Source organism: Mastomys coucha, unplaced genomic scaffold (genome assembly GCF_008632895.1).
Source record: "Mastomys coucha isolate ucsf_1 unplaced genomic scaffold, UCSF_Mcou_1 pScaffold20, whole genome shotgun sequence".
NCBI classification, from domain to species: domain Eukaryota; kingdom Metazoa; phylum Chordata; class Mammalia; order Rodentia; family Muridae; genus Mastomys; species Mastomys coucha.
This window is the reverse complement of record NW_022196903.1, coordinates 42,057,477-42,078,303: the sequence shown is the minus strand read 5'-3', so window position 1 is coordinate 42,078,303 and position 20,827 is coordinate 42,057,477. Positions and strand designations below refer to the sequence as shown.

At 40.6% G+C, this 20,827-nt stretch overlaps 1 protein-coding gene across 3 annotated transcripts in view; it reads right to left on the bottom strand.

The window, feature by feature from the left end:
- The window catches only part of Cntnap2 (contactin associated protein 2), a 2,139,844-nt gene that overhangs the window by 8,465 nt on the left and 2,110,552 nt on the right, over window positions 1–20,827 (bottom strand). The gene's annotated exons all lie outside the window — the stretch shown is intronic.

Genomic DNA, 20,827 nt, shown 5'->3' with positions numbered 1-20,827 from the left:
GCGAGTCCACAGACACTCAAGCCCTGGATGTAACTTGGGAGCATATGACCTTCCTTCATAATCCTCCTGTGTGATTTGAACAGTCTCTAAATTGCTGATAATATTCCATGGACTTAATGACATTTTCAAAGCCACTTTAATGTTCATTTTAGAGAACAATGATTAGGGGCAAAGTTTATGTGCATTTAGGATAGTCCTTTTGTTGTTGTTACTGTTTTTTTGTTTGTTTGTTTTTGTTTTTTTGTTTTTTTTTTTGTTTTTTTGTTTTTTTGTTTTTTTGAGACAGGGTATTTCTCTGTAATACCCTTTGCTGTCCTGGACTCAATTTGTAGACTAGACTGACCTCAGAGTCACAGAGATTAGCTTGCCTTTGCCTTCTGAGTACTGGGATTAAAGGCATGCACCACTAGGCCCAGTATAGAACATTTTAGAAGGGACTAGTTTGTTGTTGTTGTTTTGTGTTTGGTTTTGTTTTGTTTTGTTTTAATTTGCAGTTCTTTGAATCCAACCTGCAGGACCTTACAGACACAGAAGCAGAGGGCTCATTTTCTGATAGTCTACTGAGATCTGTTTTCCACCCACTTATATTTCACACCTTATGAACAGTTTGTTTGAGGTTTGCATGCTGATAAGATTTTTACAGCACACATTATTTGTTTAAAAGAAACTGTTTATTTGGGCGTTGGTGGCGCACGCCTTTAGTCCCAGCACTTGGGAGGCAGAGGCAGGCAGATTTCTGAGTTTGAGGCCAGCCTGGTCTACAGAGTGAGTTCCAGGACAGCCAGGGCTATCCAGAGAAACCCTGTCTTGGAAAACAAAACAAAACAAAACAAAACAAAACAAAACAAAACAAAACAAAACAAAAAGAAACTGCTTCTTTAATATTTAGCATGGCTTTGATAAAACACTAGACCCTTCAGGAATGTGTAGAAGGCTTAAAGTTCAAAAACTCTGAGAGAAATGTTAATGGCTTAATTTTCTATTTCTTTCCTGTTTAAGAAAATTAGAACAAAATTTATGTTTCTCAAAGGTGAATTCCACAAATAGATTCTGAAAACCCTTTCTCAGGTCAGTGGAAGTTTCTATAGTAAGTGATTCATACAGCAAATTTAGTTTCTTTTTTGCAGGACTAGGTATAAAACTTATGGCCTTGTACCTGCCAGACAAGGTTCTGCCGTTGATCTACTTTCCCAGACCCTTCCAGCCCACAGATAGATTTGCATGGGTTGGGCTTCCACTTGAGGAGTTCAAGCAGATCTATCTCCCTATAGAGCTAACTTTTCCTCCAGTAGATGGAGCAGAGAACCAGACCAATGCTTGCTGGATGGTGCCAAGTCACTGTGAGAGATGTTTTCAAAGGTCTGGACTTGGTATGATTAAACAGAGAGACCAGTGTTATGATTCAGGTAGAACCTTGCTAGAGACTCAGTTCGTAAGGCTAATTTATCCCTAGGTATAGATAGTTAAGAATCTTCAGGACAATGACAAAAACCATCTCCTTAGAAATGTGTGTGTGTGAAATGTGGGGTTTCATATTTTCAACTAGAATGTGTGATTTAGTTCTTTCTCTCTTAGACTTATTTAAAAATTTTTAAAATTTGTTTTGTGTATGTGTATATATGTGGATACAAGCATTCCAAGATGCACTGGTGGAGTTAGAGGATAACCTGCAAGAGTTGGTTCCTTCCTTCTACCGTGTGGGTACCAATGATTAAACACAGGTGGTTAGCCTTGGCAACAAGTGGCTTTACTCCCTGGGACGTAATTACTGGTCCCAGACTTGGCAAGTTTGCCTAGGATCAGAGAAATTTTTCTATCTTAGATTTGTACATTACTGATCTTTTCTATCTTGGATTTGTACATACTGATCTGTCAATTGCTTACAGCCATGATCTCTGACAAACATATGAATGAAAGAAAATTTATTTCCTGCCCCCAGTTGGTAATTTGGAGAGGTTATATAACTTTTAGGACATGAAGACTTGCTGGAGGAAATACAGTCCTGGGTATGTGCTTTTAGAGTTAACAGACTCACTCCACTTTCAGTTCACTCTCTCTACTTCCTACTTGCAGTTAAAGATGTGATTTCCCAGCTTCCTGTCCTGTCCTGTCAGCCTGCTATTTTGGACTCTCCCTGTGCAACTGAAAGACAAAATCATCCTTGCTTTTGTGGGGAGCTAAGAAGCCTCCGGTGAATATATAAAGAATAAATGAAGCCCTGACTGAGTATGTATTGTTGACAAGGTCATGCCCATGTCATGCCTTAAATCTACAGGAAATTGACAAAGCCTTCCTCCTGGGTCAGGCTCAGAGGATGGAAAATCCTTTCTCTGGTCCAGGTAGAGATGCTGCAATGTATAAAAAAAAACTAGCAACCACAGGTTTCTTCCCCTGAATGTTTACAGCCTGAGTCTGGTAGCCTATAGACAGCTTCTACCTAGACTATGTAATTCCTCCTCATGTGCTGTATATAATGAATGTGCTGAGGTTGTTCCCAGTTGCAGTGTAATTGGTGTCACTCCATCAGAGTGCCAGATGCAGGACCCACCTGACCATACCTTTCTTCCTATGTTTGTTCTTCCTTCACTCCCTTGCAACTCTAGTCAAGTTTCTAGAATTAAACTTTGCAGAACATGGCATTCTTCCACAAGTCATGGGATTTTATCATGGCAACAAAAATAACTAATACTTGCTTGATATTAATCTAGTCACGAAATTATTTTTTGTGAATAAAACCAGCTTACATAAAAACACAGTAGAAAAATAATAAGGTTTTTTTTTTCTTCAAATCTGGGTCTTCTTTTCCAGAGGATTATTACTCTGTAGATATAGCACATTCATTTACTTACTAAATCTTTATAGAATATCTTCACCATGTCAGACACCATTCTGAGTATACACAGTGAACAATAAAATAGGCAAGACTGGATTAATGAGATTTTCCTGTCCCTAGTGGTCTAATTATATGCACCATCAAAGCCTTTGTTTATAGAGTGAAGATGCTAATTAAAAGTGTGGATGTGGTTTGAATTATGATCTCTATTTCTGGTGACTTGATTGAGGTTGCTTTGTAGCTTTCATACTGTGTGTCACACAACTCAAATGACCACAAGGCTCAGTAAGCTATGACCACAAGGCTCAGTAAGCTATGACCGCAAGGCTCAGTCAGTAAGATTTGGTTCATCCCTCGACACGGCCACTTTTCAAGGATGAAGTTTAGACCATCACTGCTCTTCTTTTACACATTCAGACCTTTTGATGGTGTAATTACTCTTCTCCATATGCTATTTGGTCCATCTCTCACCTGACTGGAATTAGAACCCAAGTCAATTCCAAAAGAAATAATCTTCCCACATTTGAGCCACTTGAAAGCTAGGAAAAGCCAGGTAGGTGAGTTGCTTAAAGGCCCAATTTTTTAGATGAGTATAAGTTAGACCTATGACAGGAAAGGCCCTTGTAGGTGATGGAAGAAAAAATTTATGTTGGACATACTGAATTTGCTGTACCTATAGATAGGACTTACATGTGGGCCTTCCTTCTAGACATCCAGAGACTTTGTGTAGATCATGTTTCTTGTCTTCTGACAAACATAAAACTTCTGACTTTTCCAAACAATATGAAGTTTCAAAACACATTAAACATCACTCTAGAAATGTGGGGACAGCATGTAGGACTTCATACTGTGCTAGCATATAGTTCTTTCCCTCTTAGAGTTGATTTAAGATTTTTTTGTTTTTTGTTTTTTTGAGACAGGGTTTTTCTGGATAGCCCTTGCCCCTTGCTGTCCTGGAACTCACTCTGTAGACCAGGCTGGCCTCGAACTCAGAAATCCGCCTGCCTCTGCCTCCCAAGTGCTGGGACTTAAGATTTTCTAAATGTATGTTTATATGACAAAAATTGCAATGTAGTCTTGTAATCAGCCCACTGTGACAATATTCATGACACTACCTGTATGGCTCTAATAAAACACTATACACTTCAGGAATTTGTAATTTGTAAAGTGGTATAATTTGTAATGTGGCAAATGAACCATGGCAAGATTTCTTTCTGCTTCAAAGCCTGTGGTGTTGTGTCCTTGGCCTCACAGTAGTGCTTCTTGTTTGTATGTCTCCACTCCAGCATTAAGGATGGAAGCCAGGTCCTCATGTGAGCCAGGCAAATGCTCTACCACTGACCTACATCTCAACCCCTCTCTAGTTCCTTTGATATTACAGCTATAAATGGTGCCAGGAGTTTTGGTAGTGGAAGAAGAGAGACAAGATAACTCAGAAGAACAAGAAGAGTGAATGAACACTTGAAGCCTCCTAGGATTGCCACTGCTGTGAATCTGAACTTCTTGGTCTTGTGGCGGCCCCATGAGCAGAGAATCTCTCTCTGGCTTTTTCCTCTATGAAGCCACGTTTCCAACTAACTATTCTGAATGCAATGGATTCCTAATGCTTCAGGCCAGCACATGAGAAAGTACTCCCTGGTTTTGTCTGGACATCTTGTTTACCTTTCTCTTTTCCCATCAAATGTTACCTCTTTCTTGAAAGAAGGTACCCATTTCCAATTAAGTGGCCAAGCCCCTTTCAATGGCTATAGTATTATTAATTCTTATCACCTCCCTTTCTTTTTGTCTTTTATCCATGGGTTCTCATGTATGTGCATTCAGGTGTATGCACAAGTATGTGGAGGCCAGAGAACAATTTTGAATGTTTTTCTTCAGGCACTATATACCTGTAAAAAGTAAGTCTTTTTAAGCAGTCTTTCATGGACCTGATTGGTTGGCCAGTAGTCAAGATGTATTTGTCTCTGACTCTCCAGTGCTGGAATCAAAACCACACGTCATTTAAAAAAATGTGGGTTTTACAGATTAAACTCTGGTCCTCATGCTTATAAGTCAAGTATTTTATCCACTGATCCTTCTTCCCAACCTCTTATCCCTTCTTATGTGGTAGATGTCTTTTTAAAGGAAAGGACAAATCTAGTTCCATTCTGATGAGTGATAATGTTGTATAATAAGGGATGACTGCATATTTATTGATGAGCATAATTAAATTCAGTCTGTGAAGATTGTACAAACATCTTTGGAGCCTCTGTGTTGGATAGTTTTATGTCAACTTGACATGAGCTAAAGTCATCAGAGAGGAGGAAGCCTCAATTAAGAAAATGCCTCTATAAGATTGGGCTGTGGACAAGTCTGTAGAGCATTTTCTCAATTAGTGATTGCTGCAGGAAGGCTTAACTGGGGCCTCATGGTCCTGGGTTCTATAAGAAAGTAGGCTGAGCAGGCCATCACAAGCAAGCCAGTAAGCAGCACCCCCTCCATGGCCTCTGCATCAGCTCCTGCCTCAGGGTTCCTGCCCTGCTTGAGTTAATGCCCTCACTGCTTTTAATGATGAACTGCTATATGGAACTGTGAGTGAAAAAGGACCCTTTCCTTCCCAAGTTGCTTTAGGTAATGGGATTTCATGACCAAACACAACCATCAGAGCAACAGAAAACCGTAACTAAGACACTCTTCAATAACTCTTTGATGAAGGTATATTTAAAAACTCAGCAGCTCATTCTCAATTAAAGCGTTAAAGCAAGGTAACAGCTTCTGTCTTTCTTTCACACAAACAAGGGAAATGAATATATTAAATAAAGAAAGCACAAAAAAGATGCCACATTCACTAGATCTTGGTTGTTAGAAACCAATTAGTGGAAAACCTTCAGGTCATTAGAAACCCTTACAGAATCAAGGACATTCATGGTTCTCTTTTTTCCTCTCTCTCTGTCTCTCTGTCTCTCTGTCTCTCTGACTCTCTGTCTCTCCATCTCTCCATCTGTCTATCTGTCTGTCTGTCTGTCTGTCTGTCTCTCCCTCTCTCTCTCTCTCTCTCCTCCCCCCTCCTGTGAGAGCCCTGATTTTTATGGTTTTATTTTTAATTTAAGCCTGGTTATTCTAATACATGTGGATGCTTGCTCCCATGTGGCAAAGCAGTTTTATTCTAACAACCACAGTGATTGCTGCTTTGGTAGATATAGTTCATTGTCACTGTCTTTCCCCTTGGGTACCAACATCTTCTTGGAATGAATATAGAGAAATGCAGACACACGCCTTGGATGTGGATGATAAAGCTCATTCATGACATGTGCTCCAGTCTACTGCTGGTCCTCCTGTCCCCCTGCCTTCCAGCCCCCTGGGAGAGGCAAACAATTTTAGAGGTAATATCAGGGAGTCTGTATCTTGAGAAACATTGTGAGCAAACCCAAACTTGGACTAGTAAAATAAAGAGATACTAATGAATTTCAGGGGCAGACTTGCATCCTGTAAATACATTCTATACTAAATACATTTCTCCTGGATCCCAAAATGATAGCACATGTGAAGTGTCCTCCTAAAACACTCATCTGCTGGAGGTTAGTCCTATTTGGGGAGGTTCTGGAAACCTTAGGAGGTAGGACTCTACTGAATCCTTGGAGATATGTTAACAGTTCCTGGGACCTTTCTACTCCTCTCCTCGATCCATGGCCACCATGCTGAGAGCTGCTCTGCTGTGCCTAAGACCTCCCACTGTCTTGGAATAACCATCTGAAATGGTGAGCAAAAGAATTCTTTCCTTCCTTGAGTTGTTCATGTCAGGTGTCTTGTCACTACCATGTGATGACAACTACCAGGCAGGGAGCCATTTCTGCTCTGATTTAATGTCTCACAGAAGTATGTGTATTTCTGTATATCTCTCCTGCATAGTTTTTTTCCATCTGGTCATCCTCATTATATTCATAGACCAATGCCCTCTTCTGTCCCCATGGATACCAGGCATGAAAGTGGCACACAGATATACATGTAGGCAAAACACTTATACATATTGAAAAGAAATGACTGTACATGTCTTTTATTATTTTCTTTCTCTAAAACAGAGCATGAGAGTCATTTGCCTGATAAAGGAAAATTCCCCACCATGGCAGTGAGGGGTCAACTCTAAGAACCTGAAGCTGACACTGCAGAACAGAAACCCCCACAGTCTCCCAGTAGCAAATATCACCACCGCCTGCTCCCCAAGAGTCAAGACAACACAATAAACAAATGGTCACATTGAAACTGGAAACTGACTTTAGAATGCACTCAGAAGAACAGAATATTGAAAGGATATTTGAAAAATTTTCTCCAGTTTCTTACCAGTCTAGGGAAAGTGAGTAGAGAGAATACAGAATAAGACAAAGATAATTTCAGTGATTGTGGTTCTTACTGTTTCAAATGGGAAAACCTGTAGTCTTTAGGCTCAGAAACCAATTGCAAAAAAGACCCTACATTTAACTGCATATAAAAGAAAATTAAGATTATTTAACATAAAAACTCCCCTAAATGAAAGGCACTAAAAGCTTCAGGTTGTCATATGTCAGAAACAAAAAGAAAGAAAAAAATAAAGATTGGATTTGACATCACATAGAGAATATGTCTCCATGGAAACCACTGGATCTTCAGCATTGAAAATGATGATCTGAGGCACTTCAACAAAACTGCCGCTATTAATTGTAATTTAATTTAAATTGCAGTGTTATTTGAGGCAGTGCCTAAGATAGAATGTGTGTCTGTGCGTGTGTGTCTTGTTTTTCTCAGCCTCTTTGTTTCTTGTCTCTTTTCTTTTTGAGTCTGAGTTCTGTAGAAGAAAGTGATTTTTCCCAGTTAATTTGTTTCAGCTATCCACTACTGATTGTATTTTAAACATAGATATGGAAGCAAGTGGCTATGGACAGAGATGCTGAGGACAGAGATGCTGAGGACAGAGATGCTGAGGACTTAGGCAGGCTTGCTTTCTTTGTAAGAGGATGGATACTGCTGTTCTCCCTTGAGACTCAGGCTCAGCAAGTTTTGCAGACAGACAATGTGTGGCCTCACCAAGGGGATTCTGGGTATCTCCATCTTTATTTTCCACTTTCAGTTTCTGATGAAAGTCAGCTCACCACAATTTCCTGCTCAATATGAGGAAGAGATTTTTGAATTTTTGCCTTCTGACTTAAAAATTAGGCTCTACTAGTACAGTCAAACTTTGTACCCAAAGGCAGAAGTGAAGGCCACTTGCTTGACTTCCTAAGATCCCATGAGGAATAGAGGTTAATTAGGTACAAACAGAATAAATGAACTTGAAGCCTGCTACAATATGTCCCAATTATTTTTTTTTTTTAAAATCCCCATCTCTATATCAAAGGTCTGAATGAGCAATAAACTTTATTGTATTTATTGTATTTCTTCCTTCCATGTATAACTGATTATAAATCAACCCTTATAATTACTGTTTAATACTGTTGCAGACACTTGTAGAGTACACATTGCTACTTTTATGCTTGGGTTCTAGAGATTCATTAGTCTCTAAACCTTGGTCTGTATCAGAGTAGGTGAATACCTGGAGTGGGTGGCGATAAGGCCAAAGCTGTGTGGCCATAGGTGCTCAAGTCAACTTTAGTCTTCTCATTTAGGGTACCTTCTAGGAATCTTACCGTGGTGATAACTGGGGGGCTGAGGGGAGGAAGAGAGGTATCAAGTTTAACATACATAAAAGAAACTAGTTGGCCATTACTCTCACTAGTGCTACAGGAAGGACCAGAGCATGCCGTAGGGAAAGCTTAAAACTTCCTATGTAAGTGGTCTGTCATGGGTCATGATGCTCAGGCCTGGAGCTGTAGAGCTGTCTGGTACATTTCTCACTCTTAGCAGACTATTTTTACATCTGTCCCTGGTCCAATTATTTGTTCCAGGACACAAGAGCCTAGAAGCCTCAGAAGATAAATGCCTTCTTGAGTCAAATCCATGCTTATTACTATAGCTCTCAAACACAGCTTGGATGTCTAGGTCAGAAAGCCTCAGAGCTAGGGGCTATGGGGCTATGTGGTGTTAACAAAACTCCTGAAAAGAAGTTGTGTCTATGGAGACTGATTGTTGGATTAGAATATCAGTACTGTGCAAAGACTGGAATGTTGCAGGTCCAGAGGCTAATTACCTTATCATGGGCTAGTTGTAGCCCCACAGAATAGCCATTCCTTGCCCAACTCTGTGTTGGAACTAACAGAGATTAAAAAACAAAAACAAAAACAAAACAAAACAAAAGCCCAAAAAACCTTTTGGAATCTGTTTACTTAGCAGACCACTAGCTTCTATCAACCCCAAGTCTAAGAATTTTATCAGATAGGCTGGTGAGTTGGCTTAGTGCTTAAGAACATTGGCAGCTTTTTTAGAGATCCTGAGTTCAATTTCCCAGCAACCACATGGTGGCTCGAGACAGGTAAAGGGATCTGATGCCCTCTTTTGGCATGTAGATGTACTTGCAGAAAGAGCACTCTTAAAAAAACAAAACCAAAAACAAACCACAGAACATGGAATTTGGGGTAACCTATCTGTCTGTTTTCCTGGGTCATTGTTACTTCACCCTGTGTGGTGAGAGCTGTGGTCTCTTTGATGATAGTGGAGTGGGGCATTCCTTAGTGATGTGTTACCTTCCTCTTTGCTGAGGTTGATCATAACTTCTTTCCTTCCTGCCATAGGAAGTGATGGAACAAAGAAACCCAAATCTGGGGAAAGGTACAAATCCAGGAAGTCCTTTTTAGCTCCCCATCTGAGGGAGAATTCACTTTGTGCTGGATGGCTTGCGGGATTGAGTTACGTGGTAACAGGCATCTCTATAAAGTGCTGTAAAGTGCTTTTGCATCCTATGGAAATCAGGCCCTGGAAGTCACCCTGTGACTGGGTGTATCCGAGGTGTTCTTAGGCCTTGGGACATGATTGCACATCTTCTACCCCTGATGTGCCCTAGGGGAGAGCAATTGATTTCAGAGTGCTTTGGTTTATAGCTTTCCAACAGGAAGGTACATGCGGCTCACTGAGGATCTTGTTAAAATTTCATATTCTGATGGGACACTCCTGGCCAGGCCTGGGGGGGGGGGTCTGCATTTCTAACAGGCTCCTAGAGTGCTTGATATATAGTTCCCCTTGAGTTGCTCAACTTTAATTGAGACCCCAGTGGTGGTGGTCCTGACCTCCAGCTATTCCTGTGTATTAATTTAATGTGCTTAAGAGGAAACTGAAATAATTCCTTCTGAGAACTTTCCTCCCCAAGCCCTGCATTTGTGTCCCTAATGACCTGGGCACTAGAACGCCCCTGTAGGACCATCTCCCACCATTTCTTTAGATCCATTTTTGTTTATTGTTTTGCTTATTGTTGTGAAAGGGACACTGCTCTAAGAAGATCTCATTACAAGTTTTCAGCACTTTGAACTTAGGGGACAAGGTCTATCCTAATTCATATTGAATGCAGATTAGAAAGCACAGGCAAAGAATTAAGTGTTTACCATAGGTGCATCCTTAGATACCATGTTATTAAGGTTTTCATGGCTGTGACAGCCACATACCTGACACACACAAGGATTAATCTGGGCTCGGTTCAGATGTTTCAGTTTACCCTGGTGGGAGAATTTGGGGAGCTCATGGGTGGCCATGGGGAGAGAGAGAGAGAGAGAGAGAGAGAGAGAGAGAGAGAGAGAGAGACAGAGACAGAGACAGAGAGACAGAGACAGAGAGAGACAGAGAGAGACAGAGAGACAGAGACAGAGACAGAGAGACAGAGACAGAGACAGAGACAGAGACAGACCTCCTCTTATTCTTTCCAGGCTCTCAGTTTATGGGACGGTGCTAGCCAGATTCATGTGGGTATATCCTCCTCTCTTAGTTAATTCTCTCTGGAAATGCCCTAAGGGACATGACCAAAGGTGTGCTCTGAGCCTCCTAGGTGCTTCTTTATTCAATATAGTTCAACTTGATAACAGAGGTACCACAGATTTCTTGTATCTATAAAGGAAGTGTGTCAAGGAGGAAAGATATCGGCACAATCATGTACTTAGGATACTGATGCCATTTTTTTTAAAAGGATTCTTGCTCCCTTGTTTTCTGTTCTGTGCAAAGGCAGGGTTGTACAGTAATCGAGCACCCAGTTCAGAGTACAAATTCTGGGTCTTGTAGGCATATTATGGTATGTTTAGTCTCCCAATGCTTAAAAGTAACCGGTCAATGGTTTTATTAAATATCTGGTCATAGATCTGCATGCTCATAAGCCTTGTGAACAAATCCCTTGTAAGGAAGGCTGAGCTGAAAATCTGATGGTTTTCATATCAGCAAAGCAGTGTAAGGAAGCCCAGACTATCTGTAGAGTGAAGGAGAAGGAAAGAAAGTGACCCGTCACAATAAATAAGCTCTAAATGTGTATTTCAAGGACATTTCCTGATGCAGGTCAGCTTTCCCCAGACAATGGTCAGAGATTGGTGTAGTTTATGAGATGAAGGTTTTCAGAGGATCTGTGTCCTTACACTCCTTCACACTTCTGTTAAGAAACACATGTATGTGCATTATGCAACTATCAGAAGAGACTGTGGATGTCTGGAATTTATGGCTCGGCACTCAGTGATTCACACTTCTACCAGGTTAAAATCGAGTCAGTGATGGCTTTCCCCCTTTGAGTGATTAGGTGCATGGCAGTATCTTAGGAATCAGATAAGGTAAGGGGGCTCCTCAGACTTTTGTACAAATTTCTAATAAAATTTAGGGGTTGCAGCTGGAGTATGGAGATGGGTCTTTTGGAAGTGGTTGGGCATTATGGATTGTCTTTTGTCAGTGTCGTAGGTCTTCTGAAAGAGTTGAGTAGATAGCAGAATGCATTTTTAAGACAGTTACTCTTCTGCTCTAACCTTGAAATCTCAACTTGCAGAGAATACTGTCTATAGTTTGAGACATTGAATACAACCCTCCCTGTGAATAGACCTTGCCTGTGTTTGTGTTATGATTTTTATTTCATGGACTTTTTTTTTAATCCCTAAATTTCCAGAAATAGGAGGGTTGCTGAGAACACTAGAATACACCCAGATTGAAGACTGCTGCCTGATTTGGATCTACTACAGATGGACTGGGGAGATGGGCAAATCTAAAGTGCCTTTGAAAAATTAGGTCTGCACACATATTAAGTCTTTTACGGTAAATGCAGCTGGATCCTGGGTTTTGAATTACTCTTTAGCTGCAACAGTGCAAGTGAAACCTTATATGATGCACTTTATAGTTTTTTGAAATTCAAGCCAATGTCTTTTTTTTCCCTGAAAGCTGACTTAAAAATAAACTGAATATAAAAGCCCCACATTAAATATAGTTCTGTTTATAAATTTTAAAAACACATTTCTAAAACACCTTTTGAACAAACTGTCAATATCAAAAGAAAGACAATTGTTTGTGTGTGTTGATAGGCAGAATGATTAGTGGTCATCAAAGAAGACTCTGGGAAACAAATCAGCCTGGGTTACTGAAGTGTCAGCCTGGTGCATTCTACAAACAGATTTCTCCCTGGTTCCTGCTCTCCTCATTATAAAGCTAACATGATAAGCACTTAGAAGCCTTGCAGTTCTGCCAGAGCTCTTCTTCATGTCAACAAAGTGTGAAAGACATTTAATTAGCTGAAGCATCCTTGAGCATGATTTAGCTATTAAAAAAAGACAGGAGAGAGGAGAAAGTGGAAAAAGGAGAAGAAAATTGTATTTAATCTACAACTACGCAAATTGTTTTCTATTCCAGACATCTCTATTCTATTTAAAGAATGACAAAATATGGTTAAATGGTTTGGAGTCAAAAAAGTCGACTTCTTTTTGTACTTGAAGTAAACATTTGCAGAAGGTGGTTGGCGTTCATAGAGTAAAGGCCACCGAAGGAGAGAGTTCTCAAAGGTCCTTTCCTACAGTACTGCAAGGCACAGTGCACAGAAATGACAGCATGCGGGTCATTTATGAGGGTTGCCAACCACTTTATCATTGGATTTTAGGCCTGGAAAGAGTTCTTTATTCTTTCCATATAATGTTCATTCATTCTTTCAGAATTCCATGCATTTCAGAGCAGCACATTCTTTTAACTGCAGAGCTGTCTCTCCAGCTCCCATTGTTTTTATCTTTAAAACATGTCTACTATGATGGTGAGGTGGCTCATTGGTGAAAAGCCCTTGCCCCTACAAGCCTGACAACCTGCGTTTGAGCCCCAGAATACAAATGGCAGACGAGAGAACTCAGATGTCTTAAGTCGTTTTCCAACCTTTACAAACTTGCATTTGCATGTGAGCACACGCACACACACAAATAATAGTACTTTAAATCTAATCTAACACTCATCTTACTTTTGATCTCTGTTAGCATAAAGCAGAATCACAGAAGTAATTTCTAAATTGCAGCTAACATTACTTTTGTTTGTATCGTTTCCAGTTTCCTAAGCTTAATTTCCCAAGAAAAAGATTGAGAAGCATTTTTAGTTTTCTCAAGGAGCACTTTCAAAACAAGTTATCTCGTTCTCCATGTTTGACATGACTGCACCCATACTCACATGCATTTTTGTGTTTGTTTATACTGTAACATGATATAAATTTAAATTGTTTTTGAAAAATTTTAGTGTGTGTGTATGTGCATGTGTGTGCACTGCATGTGTGTGTAAGTCAGGGTAGCTTTGTGGAGTCACTTCTCTCCTTCCACCTTTAGGTGGGTTTGGTGACTTGAATCTAGGTCACTAGGTTACATGGCAAGCATCTTCACCTACTGTGCCATCTCACAGGGGCCCAGATTTCAATTCTTTCAAGAGCCTTTTGTGGTTATCCTTAGGCAAGAACCAAATATCAGAACCCAGAATCTTCTCAGTCTTTGTACATTTCTGAATAGTCATATAATGTATGCAGACTCCCTCAAATATCTCAGAACAGGGAAGGATTATTGGTGCTTCATTATTGGATATATGGATATATAATGGATATGTGTTATATGGATATATAAGGGAGTCATTATTGGTGACTGCAGAAAAGAAAGCCTGTAGTGATGAACGCAAAACTTCATCTGGATTTTTTTTTTTTTTCTGCTTTACTGGCCATAGGCAAGGACAGAAGCCCCTAACCTGTCAGCAGAGGTAGAATGAGCATTTCTGAGTGGCGGCTGCTATTCCCCTGGGAGGACCTCATACATGTGAAATTATATAATAGTCTTTTTTTTTTTTAATGACGGGTGACTGAAAGAAGCCATACCTTGTCTTATGGAACGCTCTGCACTCGCCTGAGTGGGGCTACAGCTTCATGACATGACTATGAATGTCAGTGATACTTGAAAGACCAGTATGTAGGGTTGGGATGTAGCTTATTTATAGTGAACCTACCCACTCGTATATGAGGGCCTGAGTTCAATTTTCTTCACCATGGTAACAAAGTATGGTGGCAATACACCTGTAATCCCAGAATGTGGAGGGTGGAGGCTGAAGGATTTGAAGTTCAAGGTCATCCTTGGCCATATAGCATGTTTGAGGCCAGCCTGGGCTACCTGACACTATTTCTAAGGAAAAAAAAAAATGCAGCACAGTCATGTGTGGTGGTGAGTACAGCTGTGGTCTCAACTACTTAGAATGCTGAGCCAGGAGACTTATTTGAGACTAAAAGTTTAACACAACTGGGACAATACAGTAATATCCTGTCTCAAAAGCAAAACAAGACAAAACAAAACAAAAATAAAAATAACAAAAGCTACAATATATAAGATATGATGAGAACAAAGATTATTGTGCCCTGAGCACAATCTCCATTTTCACTGGACCCTGATAGCATTTCTGTGGTATAGGAATGAGGCAAAATGTATGTTGTGCCTTGCTGGAGTCCCTGTTTCTGCCACCAACAGAGAAGTTGCCATGGCAACTGGTACCTCAGGGTTGCCCTCCACTTAGCCAGCCCCCTGTGACAGAGCTAATGGCTGAAATGCCTGTCAGGCACAGACTTGGGGAAAATGGGAAAGGCTCTAAGTGCTTTGCCCTGTGGGGTAGGGGCTGGAGGATGGGTGATCTGAGAGAACAGGATAAAATCCTACCCTGAATGGCTTAAAAAAAATCTATTGTAAGGAAAGAAAAGAAAGAAAAAGTGAGAGTAAATTCGTTTCGAACGACGTTCAGTGCATCCAGAAGAGCCCAGAGTTTGCTCCTGTTTCATGAAGTATCAGATCTTGTAACAGGCTGCAGAGCTTAGAAGTAGCTCAACTATAAAGGGTAGTTTAGAATGTAATAAAGGACAGGTGTCAATCACTGGCGCTGGGGCAATGGGATGAGGAAAAGTAAAGTTGGTTTCTTATCATCAGTCTTCTTCCTCAAAAGGAAGTTTATAGTGGAGCAGATGTGTAGATATTACCATCAAAACAAAATCATTACAAGAAATACGGACTTATAAGTCTAATTCATAAAGCGTGTTTCAAACAGAGGAGGCTGTAAATAACCCCCTGAAGCACAAACATTAACACTTTATCATGTAAACATTAGAGATGTCTACATAAGAGAAAGCCCATACACCCAAAATTAGAAATTAAACGTGGAAACCATTCAAATATATATATTTCAGTACGAATTATCTTATGGTAGTTTTTCTTTCAACCTGAGTGACCTAGGAGATTGTGACACATCTCCAGTGTGTCCAGGAGGCTATAGGCCAGCATAGAATAACTAAAGACTTAGCCAGAACATGGGTGTACTCATTATCTGGGTTGGGGCCTTGGGTGGAGTTAAGAGGGAACAGGAGAGTGCCTGAAACTGCCAGCTTTCTCCTCTCTGTGCATCCCACTTCCTCGGGCACTCTGCCCTGCTTCGCCCTCTCTACCACGGACTGTGTCCTCTCAGAACACCAAACAAAATATCTACTTTTTCCCTTCTGATGTTTCTGGAATGGATTTTGCTTGCCGCAATATGAAAGAAACTAATATTACTTAATGCATAAATAATACTTACAAGCCAATTCATGAGTGATCAACAATCCAATAAAAATATAATAATTCTTTGAACAAAGAATATAGTAAGCAGGCAGTTTATAGAAAAATAAATACAAATGACACATATACATGCCCCAAGAAACTTAACTTCACCCACAAGTAATGAAAATGTAAATTAAAGTGATATCAAAATTTCATTATCCAATAAAACATAGCAAACTGAAAAGGATGTTATAAGGCACTAGCTCAATTGGGTTTGTGGGGGGAAAAAAGCACACTGTCAGTTGGAATATGTCATAAGGAAATTTATAGTAATTACACCAAGTGAAATGTAAGTATATCCTCAGTTGAAAAATCATGTACAAAGGCATCTACTATGAAAATATCATAGGAACAAAAGTGTAATGGATGCTATCATTGGCTGTAGAAATCTGTACTATTACAGGCATGGGAAAAGCAGGATTTGGAACATTTGCAGGAAAATGCACATTAGCTAATGGGTGTGCATTTTCCTTCACACTTGCATATGAGTGGGCGCTGTGCTGGTTGCTAAAGAGGAAGGAAGAACAACAAAAATAAGATAGCACAAGGATTAAGGGTATGAAATAAGTGCATTAATCATGAGATCTTAACACAACCGTGAGAAAAGAGATGAAGGTGTAATTATTGGAGCTGGAACGATGACTTTTAAGTGCTTGCAGGTGGTAAAGAAAGAAAAACACCAGCTTGTATTTAGGAAGGAAGCTGAATAGATGTGTGAAGTTTTAAAATGTTCATTATATCCATAACTCATTTGCATATGAAGATAGAAAATATTTTATCTTTAGATGGTAGAAAAGAAATTTGGAATAGGAACCAAGTTGTTAAAAAAACCACAGCATTAGAGCTGGGGAGATGGCTCAGTGTGAGGGCTGGAGTTCAGATCCTCACAACCATGTCAAGTAGACTTGGAGGCCACATGTGATCCTAGCACTGAGAAGGTAGAGACAGGGCAGTCTGGGGCAAGCCGGCTAACTAGACTAGCTGGAAGCAGCAAGCTCTACCTTCTGTAAGAGAGTCCTCAATAAATAAAGTGGAGAGTGACTGAAGACTACACCCAAGATCAAGTCTTAGCCTCAACATGTGTGTGCATACATATGTATTCACACCTGAACATACATACACTCACACACATTTGGATACACAAGCACACATTCAAGTTCACTGTGCGCAAATACAAACACACAAAGAAAAGAAAAACCACAGCTACAGAAGCAGGATGCCTTCAGATATGCATTCTTTTAGTGGTAAATGGGTTGATGGAGTGACCAGAAACCATGCTTCTCCGTTCCAGACACTATTCTGGGAAGAAAGGGAGTGTGGAGTTGTTACAATGAACAAGTCCAAAGGTTATATTATGTTGGAGCTGAGCTATGTTCCTAAGGGGGCTGGTTTTCCAACTGCTTTGGGAAACTGTAGGTTTCCATGGGAGAGTTTGAGCCCTGGGTTCCTGATACCCCTCTGTCCCTGGATTGTACGCGAGGAGAATTGTGTGTTACTGTCTTTCTCTCTGCCCATGATTACTTATTCCTGATTTTTCATCTGCTTCACTAAGGAGGGTCTGTGAGGATTTCTGGTAAGGATGACTAAGTATCAGATTCAGGGCTATTTAAGGTCTAGGAGCCAGACAGCTCAGGGCCACAATGGCTACAGTGAATTCAGCTGGTAGTACCTTCCAAAGGCAGGTTTTCTGAGGTTGAGGTATTGCATACTGTGTGAACTGTGCCAATAGTATCTGCTGCATCACCCGAGTCCTGTGAGAATGTAAGAAGCCCATCATCTGTCTAACAGAAGACCTGTAGGGAATGAGGCTTTGCACTTATCTGTTGTAATGATTTTTTGAAAGAAATGCCTTTGGTCCAATTCATCATGTGTCAAATATCATGAATGAGACCAAACTCCCAAAGGCTCCACGGGAATGCCCACAAACAGCTTGGAATATAATTCAGAGTGGTTCCTTAGCACAGAAATGGGTGGTAGCTGACTTTTGGACTAAGGCTTTCTGCTGTTTGTTTTTGCTTTTGTGTTTTACAGACTGTGCGAGACCATCTGTAGCCATCTCTTGCTGGCATGTCTTTCTTATTTCAAGGAAGTAAGATTCTGAATGTGACGGAGAAAAAACACCAGAGCCAACAATTCTAAGAGACAAGTCATAGTAACTGTACTCTGTGATCCTTAAAATAAGCCAGACTGGTTGCTTTTTCTACCTGATAATGACTATTCTAAAACAGTTCCAGGAACTCTATAACAATGACATTATAACATTGCTCTGTGTGTGTGTGTTGGGATGGGGGGCTGGTGAGATGGCTCAGCTGGTAAGAGCACTGACTGTTCTTCCAAAGGTCCTGAGTTCAAATCCTAGCAACCACATGGTGGCTCCCAACCACCCATAATGAGATCTGATGCCCTCTTTTGGTGCATCCGACAGCTACAGTGTACTTATTTATAATAATAAATCTTTAAAAAAAAAATGCTGTGGGAGAAGGCCTGACAAAAGCAACTTGAGGAAGGATCGGGCGGGAGGTGCAGTGTGAAGGAGAGTCACATTGCGTCTGCATTCAGGAAGTAGCTGAACGCTGGTGCTCAGGTCTCCCTCTCTCCTTTTCCATTAGTTCAGACCCCAGTCCATGGGATGGTACTGCTCACATTCATAGTAGGTCTTCCCTCCTCCATTCAACCTTTCTGGAAATGCCCTCAGACAAACTCAGAGGTGTGTCTCCTAGGTGATTCTAAATCTAGTCAAACTGACAAAGATTAGTTATTTTATTATTTTTTATTTTCTGGGGCTGAAGATCAAATCCAGATGTCACACATACTAGGCATGTGTTCTATCACTGACACAGAACCCCAGCCCTGTTTTGTTTTGTTTTGTTTTTGTTGTTTTGTTTTGTTTGTTTTGGTAGCCTACTTTCAAGTGCTCTTCACAGAGCCCCTCCTGTTTGATGAGTGATTCTCAACCCTACTACATACTAGAGTCTCTCGAGGAGGTTTTAGCGACAGATACTAGCATTAGGTCCTCACGTGCTTTAATTACTCAGAGGGGCAGAATCTACACTGAGACTCCTGTAATAATAAAGTGCCACGGAGGTGGGGATCAGCAGCAGATGAACACTTTTAGATTTTCTCACAGAATCTACATTGAGACTTGTGCGATACTAAAGAGCCACAGTGGTGGAGATCAGCAGCAGATGAATGCTTCTAGGCTTTCTCATAGATGGGTGAGACAACTAGGAATGCTGGCTAAAATGGAGATGCTGAGTTGGTCCTTCCTGCTCTCTAACAAGCTTCTGGGTGACCTGAGGATGAGGCTATTGACTGAAGCCTATTAAGCTTCAAAGCCCCTCAATGAAACAAATTAGTCATAAATGTCTCAGGCCAGGGCTGGCTAGTGTTCCTCTTTATTCTCTTTCTGTCCCAGAGCCAGCTCTACACTCATATTATTCACAGAAGGAAACATTATTTCTGTGTCCATGCTATTGTTCTCTTTCTGAACAGCTCACAGCAAGAATTCTCCTCTATTCAAGCATGTGGGATTATCTAGACCATTCAAAACCCTTGACTCAAAAAAATGATGAATGATGAATGTAGGCTTAGGGAGGCAGCTGCTGGTGTGAGAATCCATTTGAAGTCCCAGAGGTAGTAGCAAATTTATAAATCAAATTAATCTCCCCTCCTGTCCCCACCATGTGTGTGTGTGTGTGTGTGTGTGTGTGTGTGTGTGTTTAGAGGTCCACAACAGACATCTTCCTTAGTTACTCTCCATCTTAATTTTTGAGACTATCTCACTGAGCCTGGAGCTCCCTGGTTCTGCTAAGGTAGGTCAGTGAGCCCCAGAGAGCATCCTAATTTCACCTCCTCACATCCGAGATTATAGACGCATGCCATCATGCCTGTCTGTTTTGTGTGTGTGTATGTGTGTGTGTGTGTGTGTGTGTGTGTGTAGTTTATCCAACTTAGGTCTTCATGCTTGCACAGCAAACATTTTATTGAATGAGCCATCATTCAAGTTCCACAAGTTATTTTTAAATGGAAGATATTTAGAGTACATTAGATTCAGAAAGAAATCTAATTAGGGCTTCTCTTTCTGTGAAAAGATAGAGACAAGCAGCTATACTTCCCTCTTTGGGATATATTTTTTTCCTAGGAAAATGGATAGTAACCTATCAGAACTCTCTCCCTAATTTCTTATTCCAAGAGAGTATTATGGTCATGAGAGAGAGAGAGAGAAAGAGAGAGAGAGAGAGAGAGAGAGAGAGAGAGAGAGAGAGAGAGAGAGAGAGAGAGAGAGCTCTCATGCTTGCATGGCAAACATCATCATAAACATTCTCGTGTCTACTATAGAAATCCTATCACACAGGTCACTGAACCTTCTTATTTTATCTCCCTTGTACCTGGTCTAAAAGCTTTTGGTTTTGACCATTTGTTAAGTTATATCTTTTGAAAGCTCCTGTATACAAACAAACAACATTTTTTGGTTTTGCCTTTCTCCTGTTGCTCTGTTTTTTGTCATCTTAATTCCCAAGCCCCTGAGCACTGACTTTAAGAGGCGGAGGAGATGTTCTTCCTCCTGAGGTTGTCTCAGTGGAGGTTGCTATGGAGGAACCTCCCAGCCTACCTTTTCTTTGTCCCTCTTTCCCTTTTACCCCATGTCCTCTCATGCTCGCTCATCTAAAAGAACAAAGATGGAGTCATATTACCTAAATAAGCCTTCTGACTCATCATATGAAGGCTGTATTCTATTCTTCCTTTAAATAGTTCACAGGACTGACAGTTAAACATCAAACAGTATTCCCCAATTATAGAAATATTTCATGATTGGATCTAAATCCCAAATGGCTGGCTTATTTGCCTGCCTTCCTTTCCTTTCCTTTCCTTTCCTTTCCTTTCCTTTCCTTTCCTTTCCTTTCCTTTCCTTTCCTTTCCTTTCCTTTCCTTTCCTTTCTATTCCTTTCCTCTCCTCTCTTCTTCTCTCCCCTCCCCTCCCTCCTCCCCTCCCCTCCTCCTCCTCTCATCCCCTCTCTTCCCCTCC